Source organism: Pithys albifrons, chromosome 14 (assembly GCF_047495875.1).
Source record: "Pithys albifrons albifrons isolate INPA30051 chromosome 14, PitAlb_v1, whole genome shotgun sequence".
In the NCBI taxonomy this organism is placed as follows: Eukaryota; Metazoa; Chordata; class Aves; order Passeriformes; family Thamnophilidae; genus Pithys; species Pithys albifrons.
This window is the reverse complement of record NC_092471.1, coordinates 5,733,133-5,751,661: the sequence shown is the minus strand read 5'-3', so window position 1 is coordinate 5,751,661 and position 18,529 is coordinate 5,733,133.

Below are 18,529 nucleotides of genomic sequence, written 5' to 3'. Positions count from 1 at the left end.
AAAATATGATGAAGTCTTTGAAAACACTGAAAATTTAATGGATTCAAATGAAGAGGGAGAAAAAAAAGTAGGGATATTATTTCCTGTGACCTTTGTTTTCTTCTGTCATTTTTCCATTCTGCTATGCAAACTGAAGCACGAGTATGTGTAGTCCTAATTAGAGTTGGAAACCTTCACAGGGAGGAAGAGCTGTGCCAAATGATGCCACAAAGCTTCAAATCTATATCTGTAAATACCCCCAGAAAGTCACAGTCAGATATGTCTGCACTGTCTCTTGCTGAGGGATGTGAGCTCACTGGTTTTAAGCCGAGCAAAATTCACACGTAGCAGTGACATTAAGCTCAAGTTAATAAGACCTGCTGGTAGGTATTTGCTGCAAACAAAGAGGTAGACAGGCTCTTTCTTTCTGGTTCCAATGTGTTCCACGTTGACTTTATGAGCGTTTTCTAAAACAGCACAGAAATCTTACTGGGCTGTGTGAGGAAATTGCTGTTGTTAAATAGCAGCAGAAGGACTGGTGGCTGTAGGGATCAGGGCCAAATTCCTAAATGACTGACAAATAAGCAGTGAGAATGAGTGGAAGGCACTAAAATGTCAGGATGCTGAAAACTAGATGGATTACAGAGCCCATCGGTTTTGATAAATAGCTCTCTTGGAATAAAGCTCTAACACGTTATTGGATAAAGCACTGGTTGCTCTTCAGCTGAACAAACAGGTCAAGTGCGTGTCCAGGCAAATATCTGTTCTTCAGCAGTAAAGAGAGAGTTGCAACTCCACTTCTCCTCTCTGTCACTTTGGCTTTGGATCCGTTTTGACTTCTGCTGTACTTGTGGGGATTGAACCAGGACATATCAGAGCTGGAAGGGCCATTTCACAATGTCTCAGTAATGTGTGTCTGCCTCATTCAAAACTGGATTATGGATAGCAGTGATCCTGAGCTTTATTTACACCTTGTTTAAGGAACACAGTCCCGCTATGGTTGATTAGGCAAATATAGTAGCTTATTAAAAAGGACAAATCCAGAGAAGAGCTCACCACTTCTGTGGGTTAGCACTTGCAATCTATTTATTCTGCCAAAATGACACATTTCTAAAGCTTTTACACCTAACTGAACTCTGCTGTTTTTCTAGGGGTTTCTATGATACTCCAGCAGGTAAGATTTATAAAAGCATACCATATTTTATGTCATACCTTTCATCCTGAGATATTTCAAAATCTTAAATTAAATTATAATTTGGACAAAGGTAATTTATTACAACTCTGAAGTGCAGCCCTAATCTATGGTGGGATGGACTAACCATTATTTCAAAGACCACAGCACATCAGGTTTGCAAAAAAAAAGAAGAAAAAAGAAAAATCTTGAAGTGACTTTTAGCCTAAATGCAGATTAATATCAACAGCAAATCACTTGGGTATTTAGCTTTCTTTCAGGATTGACTAAGTAAGTCTGAAATAATTTCTCAGAGGCTGCTAAATGCCAGATAGCAGGGGGCTGGTTTTGCTTACTTGTTTGTCTTCTGTATGAGGAAAGACTTTTCCCTACCTGAGCTAGATCCAGAACTGTCAGCTGCTCCACAGTTCCTGCTAAAACCACTGAGGTGTCCAGATCCTGAGATGTATTTGAAATTAATATTTGAAGCCATCTGGTCAAGAAAAATATACTGAAGCTCGACAGAAGACAACTGGCAGCAGACAGAGGTATAATTAATTCAATTTTAACATGCATACAGAGGCAATGCTAAGACAGGACCAGGAAATCCAAGAATTTAATTTCTCTGTTCCGAACTTTCTGACACTCTGGAAGAATAACTACAACTACTGCTGTCTGAAAACGCTTTCAGCAAAAGCCTTAATGTTCCAAATGGCCCCGCAAATCTCATTCCTGTATGGTTTTTAAGTTGTTTAGTTCTGAATCAGCAGTCTTAAAGTGTGTTTAAACACTGCAGGTAACTATTTCCCATGGAACAAATAGGGAGGAAATCAGGTTATAGCGAGGGCACCCAGCAGGACTCTTCTACTGTCTACTCAGTGTCATTGTAAACTGATTCCTTTAAGAAAGACACTCGGGGAGAAGTGAACAGATTGTGGGAAACATGTTCTGCATGCAAGAAAGAGTGAGGAGATGGAATACTGGATACTATGAGATAATTATGCACAGGGAGAGAAAGAAGAATCAGGCAGGGTAGTAGCAGAATAACAATATTTCAGGAGATGGGAGCTGTACAAACTAGGCTGACTTTCAGCAGCACAAGGCAGATAATAGATGAGCATCCTCTCTCTGTGCTCACTTACTAATTCATGGAAAATAACTGCCACACTGCAAGTTTCTGATGGTTTATCACTGTTCAAGTCTCTAATACTACTGGTTTTGCCAACTAATGAGTTATGAACTAAATAGGAAACTTACTACAGAGAACTGTAAATGGTTTTACATTAAATATAAAACAAACAAACAAAAACAACAAAAAAAACCCCTCTTTCAGATTGACCAAAAAATTGATTATGACAGCTGCAAAATTGAGAAAAGGTTGCTGTAACAAGCACAAAAAACACGTAGAAAGATGATAAGTAGGCACAAATCTTGAATGTAGACAGCCCAATACCTTTCTGCTTGTGACTTCACTAAGCTATATGGTGGCTATAAGGATTGTACCTCTCCAGTTACAATCTCATAACACATCATGTCACACACTACAAAGAAATCAAGAGCAATCAAAGGAAAATGCAATTGGAAATGTTCTTCACTGATACAATATCAAGCTGTTTAAATAGGTTTCAAATTGTTCTAACAAGGATCTAGCAGAACATAACACATTTAGACTATCAAGAGAGTGGGATTACTTTAGTCATTAAAAAGAAATGCTGGTACTTTTGACAGAAATTTTTATTATTTTGCAGTTTTGTACTACAGAATCATTAAAGGGATTACAAAAGTGATATACAGCCAATAAAAATGACCCAAACTCTCCTGGAGAAAATCAGCTTTCTTGCACTCTGCTACAGCATCTGGAAGAGAGGACTGGGTATACCCAAGGACCAAGAGAGAAATGTGACCATGACCTCATCCCTCTGAGTGAACTGAGCACAGCCTAAAGGTAAAGGAAGATAAATGTAGCTGTTCCATAATTTCAAATCCACTTAATTATTTTGAGTTTCAAATTTCAACTCTTTATGAGTTTCCTTTTTAGGAAAAAAAAAGACTAAAAACAAAACAAAACCAAAACAACACTGAAAATGTTTATTGGGAAAAATGTGGTAAAAAATGGATCAAGGAAACAAAATGTAATGACAAAAGAAAAGAGCAACTATATGTTTGAACATGAGAGATAATTAACCTGGGCCAGTGGAGAACTGAATATCCCTTTTCCATTCCTGCATATGAACAAGAAAAAAGAAAAACGAAACTTAAACTGACTTATCCTTGAAACAAACAAGGCTTCCATGAGTGACAAAAATTTAGTCAAAGAAGTTCTTGAACTTCAGAACAGATGACCTCTCCTTGTCCGTTTTAAGTAATCAGTAAGCCTATGGCAAGGTCTGAGCTTTTGTTTATCTTACTTCTGAATCTGCTGCTTGCCTTCTAAAACCTTTATAAACAGAGTAACAACACAAAGTCAAACTGGTTTGAGCACAATGCTGCAGTATGTGGCATATCAGGAAAATAAATCCTAATTTTAGACTATGACAGAGCAATAGCCATGATTTTGCTTTAGGAAAAAGGAAAAGGAGCATTTCAGATGTTGTCACTAGACAAGATTCTGAGATTCTTCCATTTAATTCACAAATTCAAATTACCTCAAGAGCACGCTGATGAGGTAAAATAAAATAAAAAGAGAACACTATAAACAGTCACCAAGGAATGGCAGTTGCTAAATACCTCTATAACTGCAGGTTCCCACTATATCACAGAGGTACATGTGCTGCTGTGACTGCAGAATGTGAGAGGTAACTACAGCAAGCACAAGGAGCCTTCATAGAATGGAAATCATAGATTTCAAAATTGGAAAGGTTTCAGGACTAATGAAGTGAGAGCAAACAGGAACTCTCTGCATTGCTGAAAAAACTAGTCAACAAAATTAGGGAGCAAATGAAAAACTCCGGAATGGGTAGTAATTACTGAAGCTTTCAAATGAGAAGCACGATACTCAGTCACAGAAAACCAGCAACAGAAGAAGCCCAGATATTGTAATTGCACAAAAAGATAATCGTGTGTATAATAAAGTAACAAAGAAAATTGTGGTAACCAGGAGATCAGACAGGATTCTGCAAAGGATAATACAAAAGAGGGAGTGATACAGAATAATTTCAGAGACCAAAATGAGGAAGCTGGGGAGAAAGAATGGTAAGGGAGTAGGAGGGATTTTATAACATGCTTGATAGAGCTTTTTTTTTTTTTGTTTTAAAGACCGAGCTAATTAGACACTGAAGAGTCATCTAGAACAAAGGTTAAGCATCAGCTGTTAAGACAGAACAGAGCACTCAAGGTGAACCTATCACAGATTTCCAAGTTGCAATAAAAGATAAAAGGAAGGTGATGGAAGACTGGCTTAAAATTTTAGGGACAGAAATAGCACAGGAAGTGACAATTTCTCCTGTGGTTTTCTTATTGTTGGGAACAAGGGGCATGTATATCAATCACAAAGCATATTTTCTTGATGCACTTTTTAAAAGAATAAATCACAGTGCAATAGCTTACTGTTAATGGAAATATTCTAATTACTGAATATATGTGAAAATAACATCCCCACACATCAGAAGAATTTTATCTCATAAAATGCAGTTGCTTTTTCTGCTTGTTGTGACATGATTCCTGGATATGTGATTGCAACCAAATATTCATGCTAATGCAGACCAGGCCCTATTTACTTCAGCTCCAAAGCAGATGGGCAAATGGGTCTGCAAGAATTATTCTGGTTAGCATTATATTCCATACATAATAATCCTTTATTTCTTTATCATCAGGCCCAGTAAATTACTAGTCTACCAAAACTGAAAACTCAGGATTGTTTTTGCAGTCTTATCCCAAATGTACTTGTTGAGGAATCTCAATACTGTATAAATACCAGAGACAAAAACTGGTTTAAACAGTTCTCTATTTTATGTGATCACTCCAACAACTCACCTCAGTCCCTGATCAAGTTTCTGGGCAGTGTCATTTTGTAAAGAACAACTTTGTCAACATCTGCAACCACAGTGCAGTGTTTTAGGCTATACTTGGGCTCTTGCCTTATCTCCAGAGAAGGGTTGCCACATTGCTTTTTTGTCTCTTTCACTCAAATATAACTGTATTCAATGAATTTATATTATAGGTGTTTATTGGAAACATCTTCACTTCTAAACCCCTATAAAGATTTTCAAAGGATCCTATTAAAATAAGTTAAACTATCAAGTTCAGAGGGATTGGCTGTATGTTTAAAAAAACCCATTTTTTCTAAAGTATCATTTTACTAAATGTAACAGAAATCTACATATAAATAATTCACTTTATCTGAACACATATTGGTCATTGAAAGGCAACTTATATTTTTTTTAGAGCCTAAATGGACTTCAGTTGTTCTTTCCTTGACATGTTAAAAGGCAATATATTTCTGCTATAAGAATTATGCACTCTGGATTTCTCAGTAAATGTATTTATTTTTGTAGCTTTTTTTCCCTAGGAACATTTAATGAGATTTGGTTAGTTTGTCTGGGTTTTTGGGGGGGCCTTGGGGGTGTGGATTTGGTTTTTTGTTAGGTTTTGGGGTTTTGTGTGGTTTTTTGTTTTGTTTTGTTTTAATGACAGTTACATTTTACAGCATCATAGAAAAATCCAGGCTGAATCCAAACTGGATCAAGAGCTAATCCAAACTCCTATTAAAAGGATGACCAGTTATGAGATCAGTCCAGATTACCCACCACTTAACCTACCCATGTCTTGAAAAGCTCTCAGGAGGGAGACTATGTAACCTCTTTGTACAGCCTATTTCTATGTTTGACTGTCCCAAGAGTGGAAAAAAACCCTCAAACCAAAAACATAATAAATATTAAAAAAAAGATTTTTCTTCTATTCAGTAAGAGCTGCCCTGTCCATTGTCTCTCATCTTCCCACCATGTACCACTGCAGACACCTGCAGGCATTGGCAGGATGTTTTTAGGTCCCCCCTAGGCCTTCCCTCACTTCTCCAGAATAAACAAGCCCCTGCCCCATTCCCAGGCTGGAATCCCTCTGCTGAGTCCACTCAGGGGAACCAATGGTTTATTTGTACTGGGTGTCTGGTAATCTGGACCTGGTGTCCCAACATCTGAATAAGATGTGAATAATCACTTTTCTTGACATCCTGGCTGTGCTTCTGCTCTTCCAGCCCAGGCTGCTGCCAGGTTGTGCTGTTGGCTCAAGCTCAGGTTGCTGCCAGCTGCTTTTCAGCAGAGCTGCTCCCCAGGCTGTGTCACTGCGAGGGGCTCACCCCTCCCAGCTGCCTTTGGGTCTGCCCTCAGTGGATTTCACAAGGTTCCTGTCTGCTCTGCTCTGAATAGCAGCATATTGGCCATTCCCCAGATTCCTGTCATTGAAAACTTGATGAGGGGTAGGTCTCATTAGCTACAGAAGGTTAAATTGCCTATTTGATAGAACAAATAAAATTCCCACTACCTTAAATAGGTGATTGCACATACGGAATGTAATTTGAATGACTGATATCTAATTTCACCTGCATATATATATATATATATTTATATAAAAGAGAGAATTAAGACTGTCAAGTACAAGTCTACACTAAAATGCTTCTCCTAAAGTGAAGGGCAGATTCCAAGTCCTACAGATCTCTTCTCTGCTGATAGGACTCCAATTTAATCCAGAGTATTCCACATATGTAGAACTGAAGTAACACTGCGGGGGAATCAGTCTCATAACATCAGAAAGTGTGCAAAAACTTTCTAAATAGAGAAAAACCAAGTGAAAATGCAAAGAGAAAAGACTTGATTATTTTCCTATGTAAGTATTAGAAAACACAATATGATTGAACCACAAAGCATACACATTTGAGGTGTGATACTCCAAGTGCAGTATTTCTGCAACAACAAATTTGGTGAAACTTGGAAAATGACTAGATACATAAAATATCAAGCTGCAGTGTCAGTTAAGTGACAGGTAAATTAAAGCACAACAGAACAAGGACACTGATTTGGTTCAAAATTCTATGTCTGCAGCAAGAATTACATAAATAAATTGGCAGGCAGGCACAGACATTTCGTATAGACGATGACAACAAAACCAGCAGAGAGTTATGAAATCGTGAGTTGTTATTACAATTCTCAGAGACATTTTCTGACCTTTTTCAAACTACTTATATTAGGGAAAGCTCAGATACAAACATCAGAACACTGACCACACATAACTTAACTAATTGGTTGGTTGCGCAGTTGTTGGGGGACTGCAGTCTATGAAGTCAGTTATATTGCTGACTCCAAGCCCTGTTAGCCAATTTGTGCTTCCATGGGTTATGCCTGAGCTGCCAGGACAGCTCCCTGACCTGCTGCCACTCACTTTCCTAAAGACTTCACAAAGGCAGACAGCAGGATGGTGATGAATCCAATTTACTCTGGTGGCTCAAATGTTGTTCCCAACAACCCTTTTCCTTCAGATGTGGTCAGAAGAGGCATTCCTGAGAGGAACTCTTCTGTGCTGAACAGGAGATGGGCCAATCTCCAGGTAGTGAACTGACATTACACTTGAGGAAAGAGCCATCACAGAAGAGTGTGTCTGTACTAGAATATTCCATCTACTTTTGCAAGAAAGACTGGAAGACCCAGCAGGACTGGTGAAAGGGTTGTCAGGCAGTGGAACAGGCTGCCCATGGCAGTGGTGGAGTCACCATCCCTGGAGGGAACTGAAAGATTATAGATGGGGCAATGGGGATGTGGTTTAGTGGTGGACTTGGCAGAGCTGGTGTGATTGTTGGACTGGATGATCCTAAAAGTCTTTTCCAATTAAATGATTTTATGACTTGGATAAATTTCATGATTGTTAGCTGTGAAAAAAAACCAAAAAATGGGGGGAGCGGGGGAGGAAAGAAAATGTAGTTTTCTCTGGCATCTGCAAGACCAAAATTGCAAGACAAATGTAATACTGCTTATAAAAATGTCTGGAGAAACTTTCTACAGGAGTGACCAGAGACACAGAAATGATCAAGTCAGGACGTTTAGAAACATTCTGGCTGAAAACAGTCCCATTATCAACAGAGGCAAAACAATATTACATTTTTCCCAGTCCAAACTGTGTAAACTGAAACATCTTCATTATAAGTGGCTTAACCTACAAGGTGTGATATTATACTATAATAAACTAGGAATTTACTCATGGTCAATTATCCCATATCAGCTGGGGGCAGGTGGAAGGGGGAAAATGAAATTCCCAGCTGAGTGCCAGTAATTTCTTAAATAGCTGAAACTCATTTGCTTGTTATAGTCCAACCATCATTTAATTATCATAACAGTGTAGAACATGTGGCAGTTACTGACCAAAATCTCCAATTGAATTCTCTGCAGTACAAATATGCCAGGTATAAACCAAGTGTGAATTTGGCTTCTGGAAAGGACTATATATGCAACTCTCTGCCCAGGATCCTAACAATTTTTGAGAGCTTCTGTGAGGAATGACTTGAATAAAGTATAAGGAATTTGGTACCTTGAAGAAGCAAACCTACTTTAAAAGGTAAATTCTGAGCCTTGCATATGCAGAACCCTCCTAGACAAGTTGCAAGTGAGTCCTGCTGTTAGTGCATCACACTGCTCTATTCACAGTAAGGAAAAAAGAAATGTAAACATGAAAGATTTTTAGAAAGTGCACTTCCTTAGAGGCTTTTTTCCTCTTTATATTTCAACTTGTTCCATTTCCACTAAGCCTGTTTTTTGTTTTCTTTTCTTTTCTTTTCTGAGAGAAGTTGAAACATGATTCCTTAAAAGAATGCCAATAACCACATGTCACTATCCATAGTGTCTTACAGAAAGCTCTACTGTACCTCCTGCATTACCTTTCCCAATATTTTAGAACAGAATAGCATGAAACTGCTGTTCTTATGTCACAGAGGTTAGTCCTCTTGTGAGACTGTATGGAACAGCTAGAAAAAAATCACTATTCTCTGAATCCAAATATACAAAATAATCCTAAGTGGCTACCATTTTACTGATAGTGTGTGAGACATGATTGTGTCATTTACTGAATTCAGCCACTAAATGACAACATGAGCTGGAACTGTGTGAACAATTCTCTTCAGAGCCATATGTCTGCAAATTGTCTGCAAATTGCAAGCACAGTAGAGGGGGAAAAAAACTCTAACAAAACTACACTAAAAAAATCCTCCCCAAAACCCCCAAGTAGTTGCTTTGAAAATCCAATTTGGAATAATATCACTCCACCTAAATGAAGTGACTTCCCTCTTCCCTTCAAATGCTTACATGTGAATGTGTTGGGACATGATTCAGAGACATTGCACATGTCACAGATAGAACTGTTAAGAGTCACAGAAAGTAATAATACTTTGTGTGCCTTATTTCAGTGTTAATATGTGAGCTCAAAAGGACAAGATAAAATACATTAAATACAGATACAGCAATGGCCATGGAGAGATACAATCCCACCAAAGACTCCAGAATACAGACATCATTTACAGTGATTTGTAATAGAAAAAATCTTGCTTTTTGCTGGCAGTGAACTGCTTTTTTTTCCAGCAAGCAAAGCATGTGCATTTACTTAAATCTGAATAAAACTTACTTAAAAATTAGTTACCAGTACCTTGTGAGAGCCAAATCAGACGTAAAAACCCAAATGTAACTTACATGAAAAATCACGATGAAGTTTCACATCAAGACATTGTATCTCAAAAGTCATGAAGAATGTGAACTAAGAAGAATTTTCTGCACAGGGTTTGTTTTGGTGCTGCTCCCCTCTAGTTAACTGAAAACTCACCATGAATCTTTCGGTGTATACTGGTTTTTGCTTGAACATATGTAAACACAAACAGTGACACAAACGCAAACAGATCTGATCTTTCCCCTCAAAAGAAGGATGAGGAGCTGCTCATATCATCCCTGTCCGTTCCTGTGTGTGTCAAAGTCCTACAGAATAACCAGGGATCCAAAAAAAAGACTTCAGTCTTGGAAGCTTGGCTGCTCTTTCCAACTTCACCTGGTCTAATAGAAGATATTACCTCCTCTTTGAGATTCTGCTTTCCTTAAATCCTTGCACACCAGTCACATCAAGTCGCCTTGTCAGGAAAGAATCAAAGCACATAATGTATCCCAGTTTAACCTCCTTTCCCTTTCCCTGTGTGTCTGAGGAACAGCTGGCTAGCTGGGCCTGTGAAGGCTGTTGTGTTCACCTGAAGAATCCTCTCAGTACATTACACAGCTACAACTGTCTCTGCAGAGGCAGCTGTTGGGAGCCACAAATTGGGTTACAAGAGGTTCCAAAATCCTCCCATCTAATCTTAGCTACGCATCATTTACAACTCTACTTCAAAACACCAAATCAAAGCAAGGTGCTTGTGTCTTACAAGTTTTTTCCAGCAGGCAAGTAGGCATCAATTAGACCAAGCCATCTTTTACATCTAATCTTTTCTGTCAGGTGGGTTTGTATTGCTGTTGATTCTGGTTCTGAAGCAGTTATTTCAAAGGTGGGAAGCAAGCACTGTCACCTACATATTTGGCTTGTAACTTGTTACTTCAGGTTGCTCCATCACACAGAAACAGAGCTGACTCTGCTGCTGAGAAACAAGGTCTGTGTAGTCCATAAATCTCTTTTGGCACTTCTCTGAGGTGAGAAGCCTACAGGGCTTTGCTTCAACCCTCTCTTTAGAATACTCCTGACTGACTGCTCTCCTTGAGGGTCGTACACAGCACAGTGCACAACAGCACTATGGCCACTCAACACCAGTTCCATTACTGATTTTAGACCCCAAATGTTCTTTAGGTCACAACAAATTGGGAATAACAACAACAAAAATAGTGCAGAAGATAACTGAAAGACCTAAATCTCAACTTTCCCAAGTTAAAACTGTTCAGAACTGGAGTTCCCTGTGTATGCTCTCAGTACTTGCCAATTCCACTTCTGAGTAAAATCCATGATTTCAACTATTTTATAGGACAAAGACTAAGTCTTTCATCCTGATCTCAAAGCACTCCCCTGGTGTGGGATAGGGCCTTGGTTTCGCTCAGTGTGAAAAGCTGATCACAAAAGTCAGTGCTGAGTCAATTACCTGCCTTTTATTAGAGGGAAATTTTAAATAAAGTATTTGATTTGTGAAATTTCTTGCTGGAAGTTGAACAATGAAAAATACTGAGCCCAATCATTAGTTTGCATTGCATGTACAATTATTTCGCCATATTAACACAGTTGTGACTATTTGAGAAAACAAATTGTTAAGCTTGTACATGTGAAGATGCACAGGAAATATTTTAAATTCAATTTCCATGAGCTCATTTGAATTATTTGAGTTGTTTAAATATTATTCAAGTTAGGCTCATCTTATTGGCAACAGAAACAATGCCATGTGACTTATTATTTTAGATTCCTGCATCTCATCAGTGCAGCTGGAGAAGTGAATATCGAATTAACAATTGATCATTAATTCATGACAAATGGTGCTGAATAAATCCACAGAGAAAACAACTCTGAACACTTACTCTTCTGGCAAGTGAACACTCATTCTTCTATCCATCAGCTGATAAGGCCAAAATATGCTTCATAAATTTTAGACTATAATTCAGTTCTAAGTTGCAGATTAATACTGATGAAGTGACATTTTATTTTGACACTTCATTTTCAGTGGAATGGGCTGAAAAATTGTTTTGTAGGTCCTAACACACAAATTTAGAAGATTTTTTTTTTTAATTTGGGGTACCTGATGCCACATGAAGAACCAAAATTTCTTTTCAGTTCATTTAATTCCTTCAGCCTTTGTTAATATTTCAGGGTACTGCTCTTTCTTGTCCTAGCAGGTGGAACTCAGCACTGTAGTACATGTGCTAAGCTGAAACCTTCTCCTTCTACCCCCAAACACTCAACTCTGCCCCTATAACAGTCATAATTTTGTAACTTTGAATTACAATTTAAAATACATATGCTGATCAAACTTATTTTAACAAAACTCACTGGAAAACAAGGAGTAGAGAAGGGAAATTGGTGGAAGCTGCCCCCACCCACACAGCAGCACCAGGGAGTTGGGGCTGACACAGGGTGCTGACTTTAGCTAAAAAAGGTGCAGTTGGGAGAGAACATTGAAGTCAATCTTTTATGAGATATCTAATACACTGACTTAGGTACAAGATAGCCTTTTACTACGTAGGTTACATTCACTCCTGATTAAAAGCATCCACATGGGAAATTTTACACAGGACTGTAGCAGTAAAGCAGCACCAATACATCTATATTGCTAAATCACTTCATTTAGACAAGCTGTACATTTATTTTCTCCATATATAATTCCTCTAAAATCAATGTATTATCAAATTTACTTTGGGGAAGAGATAACTAGACTAATTGGCAATTGAAAAACTATCCAAGCTAAAACACTACAAGCATGGTACATTTTTCTAAAAAAGGAGGTGTCTGGGGAACTTTATCTCCAAAGTAGCTCTGAAACAGAACAATTCTACAATGCACAGAGCTTGGGGAAGGAAAAAATAGTCAACACACAGTTGTACACACAGGCACAAAAAGATATCTGGAATCCATCATTCTCCTCCTAATTGACAGCTAGTTAAAGCCAAATGTGCTCTGATACAGTTACATTTGTAGTTTTTGGATGTCTTTCTTGGCAAAAGACCTACAAACACCAGCCGGTCATAATTAGAAACATGTGAACTGGCTGAAATTCGGTTTGCCATTAACTTCCAGACACTTCCATTCAGCCATCATAATGGCTTAGTGACTTCATCATGTATCCCACAGCATGAAGCTGTGGAATTACATCCTTTCTTAAATTGGCGAGGCATTCTACACTAAATAGAGATGCAAGTGCCTGGGCTTTAGTCTGGCCTCAAGGCAAAAAGCAAGGCAAAGAGATTGGAACTTTTCCAAAGCTATACCAGTGAACTATAAAATCCCCAGGGGGCAGAATGTTTCTGTTTGGTGAGATCTGTAACTCGGTTACCCAGTAAACATTAGCTCAGAGGATAAACACGTATTAGGTCAAACTGGCAACAATGATGTCAAGCCACAAGATCATCACGAGAGAAAACGGAAGTTTGCTACTGGCTCAACCTGTTTGCTCAGTCTTTGCCTAACAGGTGACATGAGCCTCCCTTACGTTGCTTATCATCACAGAAACCACCATTGCTCCTACTACTAGAAAGCTGAAAAGGACATCTGACAAGGACGTGGAATTATAGAACAAGGGGAATGGTTTTGAACTGACAGAGGTCAGGTTTAGATCGGATATTAGGAAGCAATTCTTCCCTGTGACAGTGGTGAGGACGTGGCACAGGTTGCACAGAGAAGCTGTGCCTGCTCCATTCCTGGAGGTGTGCAAGGATAGTTTGGACAGGGCTTGGAGCAGCCTGGGATAGTGGAAGGTCTCCCTGCCCATGGCAGGGGGCAGAATGAGATGATCTTTAAGGTCCCTTCCAGCCCAAACCATTGTCTCATTCTGTGTTTAACGCAGGCCATGATAAAATGCAGTATTGACCATGGGCATGTAATTTTCCCAGTGTACCACGCACGGGGAACACAGATATTTACCCATCCTCTGCCATTCCCTGTTCATGAGAGAGTCTGAAACTTCTGCATCTTGCAGAAAAACTGTCTCCTTACTAAAGGACAAAGGGAACAAATCTCCTCTGTACAAGTGCATTTTGTCCTTGCAAATTATATCTGCTAACTTTGCTGAGATTTATTTTATTTTTAATACAAGTTGGGGAAAAAATTCCTTGCTTAATCCAGTTTTCATTAAAGACAAATCAAAAAAATGGATTTCAGAGTGAGCTGCCCTTCAAGGCTCCCAGACACCAGCAGCATCCCATTGCTGGGGCAGCTTCACCCCCCAGCACATCTGCACTGCAGGCCACAACTTTCAAACAGCTGATGCAAAGCTGACCATTTCAGATTCTATCCTTGAGTTTATACTTGAGCTGTTGGGAGCATTTTAATTCAAATAATCTTAGTTCCTTTTGGAAATAAAAAAGTGATACATAATACAACTGCAGCTAAGCTGACTGCAGTCATCAAAGCCACCCACCATTTACTCTGATTAGAAGAGTCTTCAAATCTTGCTCCCATGCACATGTTCTGAAAAGGCTTTACTGAAATGGCAAGTGGGGGTATTGGTGCAAAACTCCAAAGGAAGTTAGATGGTGATGCTCACTTAGGTACGAACTGCACAGGCATATCTGGAAGGAAGAAACTGACCCTTAGAAAAGAGATTGCAATTCTCTATAAAAGACATTACAGAACACTACTTGTATTGGAAATCAGTGATCCACTAACTGCTGAAAATCAGGAAATGGCACAGCCTCTATACAGTACCACTGGCACAAGTGAAAACTCACAAGCATAGACAGGCCTAATACATGATTTGCTGACACACACACATGCAAAAAGTAAAAATCTTTATGAATCATTTAACAACAACTTTCATGTTAATTGTTATGACTGACTAACAAATAATTATTATTACTGCATCCTGATAGGGCTGAAAACAAGCCATATAGATTTAAAACATGGAATTTCATGATTCTAATGCAGTTTAAGGATTCTGGGAAAAAAAGTATATCCATATTCCAGAATACAACTGAATTTCTATGCAGTAGGGTTACAATTGTACCTAGTCTATAGTAAGAGACTCACTGACTTCAGCAGAAGGAGAACTGCACAAACATTGACTGCTTCTGAAAAGTCAATGCTATTTATTTACAGACTTTTTGGCACCGGGTACCTCGGAGATTTGCACATGAAGGGAAGCAGCATCTGCCTACTTCTCGACACTGAAGTGAAAGAAAACACTCAAGTTCAGTCCTATACAAGGGAAATGAAACCAAATAAGACATAAATCAAAATCATTGGCTTCAAAAGCCAGAGACCTGCTAAAGACATCAAGCACAGGGATGTTCTCTCACTGCACAAGTATCACTGTGTGACAGCAACAGCACCACACAACAGCGATGGAGTAGAGAGGGGCAGTCAGGGATGTGCACCAGAGAGTTACATGGCACAACTTCTGGGTCTGATTGAATGGACTGAGCACCCACTTGGAGCTGGAACTCTTCCAGCCCATTTCTGGAGCCCTATTACACATGCTGGGATCAAATCCCTCCAAGACCATGCAGCATTTTCTCTCCTGGGCTTATTCTAGTGACTTGTCTCCCCCCAGGTTCCTGAAAACAACACAGAGAAATCAGGGTGTGGTTACCAATGGCAGTTAGTGTTTATATTTGTAGAAGAACATAAATAACACCTACTCACAGTGGGACAACTCAGGAGACATGAAGGAAGAGTATTATACAAGTACACAATAATTTCAGAATTCTTCTATATTAAATTCAGTGAACATCAACACATTACAAAGAGGGCAGATGAGTAAATGTTACAAGAACCACACAAACACTAGCAGAAATATAAGCTAAGTTACTGCTGTGTGACCTCAAGAACTAACCATATTTGCTTGTAGAATGTTGGATTATAATCCTCCACAACCTGCTGGAGAGGGACACATTTTATATTCCACCTGTCTGATTCCCAGTGAAAGATTATATATTCTGCTTTCTGTGAGAAATGAGAAGATACTGTGATAAAAGTTAGCTGATCTCACAATTATATTTAGGAAAAAAATAAAGCACTGAAGCAACCAAGACAAATTGCATGAAGGCATCACAATCTAATGAACAGGGCACTGGCATGTTCCTGCAGATCTGAATTTTTTTCTCAGTTAAACAGGAGGAGTGGACTGTTTTGCAAATATTTAATTTCCAAGCTTCTAATTACAGTGGCTGAGTTTTTTCTCCTGAGGAAACAGGTGTTGACACAAGATCTGACAGATCCTAGCAACTGGCATTTGCTGGTCCCTTTCTCAGTTTTACAAACACACATGGAAAAAAGGAAAATGCACGATCTAACCTAAGAGACAAATATTTGGGCTGTGCATCAGGAATTTTTTTGATCTGTGTTTGCACGGAGAGCTGCTTGTAATCTGGCTCAGCTCTTCTAGAGATGGAAGTTTCAGCAAGCTCCATTTTGAAATGGCACCATCCTGGCTGAGAAAACCTGCACACATGGGTCAGTTATTAGGAAGTAATTAAATACATCCACAATGAAATCCTTTCAATTTTCAGTGAGGGGGATTTAATCTTGTCATTTTCCCTAGACACATCAAAAAAGGGAAATAAAATGCATAGAAGAAAACATAGAGGATATTTGTTGTACATAAAAAAAGAAAAAATAAGAAAAAGAAAACCTATGAAGATTCCAGTTCAGATTAAAACTACAAGTGGAAATAAAGTCAAGTTTACAGTTTAAAGTATATCCTAGTTCATTTGCATACTCTAATACTGCTACAATTTTAATGCATTTGAGGAAAGCAGGATAGCCAGAAGAAATGCTACCTACTGCATATTGTTTTGCTGCACTGCCCACATGTTGCTAATTACAGCCTCCCTGCCTTCACTCTAAAATGTCTTGCTTTTGTGGGTTTTATTCCTTGTCCTTAATGTTGTTTAAATGTAAGGGTTTGTCTGAATTACCATTTTATTGTAGTATTAAACTTGTGTTGAGGCACATTTATAGCCCCATGTTATCACATATCAGGCAGTTCAATTATTAATATAAGTAACCACTATTTAATTTGTTCCTTCATTGTGTCCCCACCCTCCCTACCCCTCAAAAAATTATTATTTACTTGTCCACTGGAACTGTTGTAGCCTATTGGTTAAATATATGCATTCTTTGGACTGAGCACTGTTTTGGAACTGCACAGTACTCACCCTTTTCAGTAGCCTATTGTCTATATTCCTACGGAGGAGTTTTTGGAAGGGCATTTTTGGCACAAAGCACTAAAAGCTCTATGGGCTGGTTACTATATAGACACAATAAGTCACACTTTGTTCCAGCTTCTGCCCCAATAACATAAAAATCAACTAAAGATATTTTACACTACTAAAACACTCAATAGCTGGTGAACTTGCCTCACCTCAGCTTTTTTCTGATGTTGAAATATTATTACCCATTGCCCCTCCATTCCCCTCAAAAGATATACTCAAAAGAAAGATGGTAGCTGTTGATATCAGTGTGTCATGTCTGCATCCCACACCCCAATCAGAGGTAGCCCATCCAGCAAGTGCACTCTGAGCCAACCAGCTCAGATGGAGTCCAGGCTGTCACAGCTACACTGCTTGAGGGATCTGAGCTCACATCCTTGTAGATATTTCCTGAAATCAGCTATTTCAGGGCTATCTGAAGGAGTTCGAGATGGCACTGAGCCATATGGCATATGTATTAAAGAAGGGGGTTATTTCACCCTGTTCAAACCTATTCTCTTTTATATTAAACTCCTTTCTATGTAAATAAGAAATCAGTTCAAGGACTGTTAGATTATTTGCTACTTCCATATCATTCAAAGGCATTCCAAATTCAGAGATGAATTCAGCCAGAAGGGACTTTTGAAAATGTCTGGTCTGACCTTTCATGTAACACAAAATCCAAAATACATGAGCATAAAAGTTAATGTCTTTACAACAGGGATGGAACTAGATGATTCAACCTGAATTGCACAAAATGCATCCATTTTTAGTGCTGTCAAGTGATGCAAGTCACACACATTCAAGTCCCTGTGGTGCATTACCTGGGGTGATCTTTCCGGATTTTACAAAACCTGAGTTTTCACAGAACCATTTTGCTTACTCTTCTATGCATTGCAGGTTATTACATTTTGTCCAGCACACAATCTTTTCAGTAATGAAGAATATTTCAGTTCTATATTTACTTAAATGTGCACAATAGGCAAAGGAGAGACTGAGACTTAAGCCTACAAAGTAGACATGGTCCCAACAGATGGAGTCTACCCATGCTGAAGAAAAAGATAAAAATCCTCACAAGTCCTAATAATCAAAAAATAGTGGAAGAAAATGTGCTCCAGTCTAAATGTGATAGTCAGTCTGCACCAACCATATGAATATGATATAAAGAGAACCTGCTGCAAACACGCCTGCAATGTCCAGGCACTGGTCCATCTTCATATTGCAGTACCACCTTCTTTTCTTATCTACTTCAGTTTGACAGCCATGTGATTTCTCAGCCTCTACTTAAATTAACTGAATGATAAACTAAACATAAGATTCCCTTCCAATACCAGAAACATTTCTAATCCATTTAAAAACTCTCCTCACTACGTCTGTATCTCTTGAAGCTCTGACACCAGTACTGGGTACAAAAATTCTAGTGACAATCTTGGTAAGGCTGTTCCCAGAAGCAAGATCACACTCCTACTTGTATTTTATACACTTTCTTCATTTATCTAAAAGATCTTGTTTCCTTCCAGCCACAGCACTGTCCTGAGAGCTCCTGTTT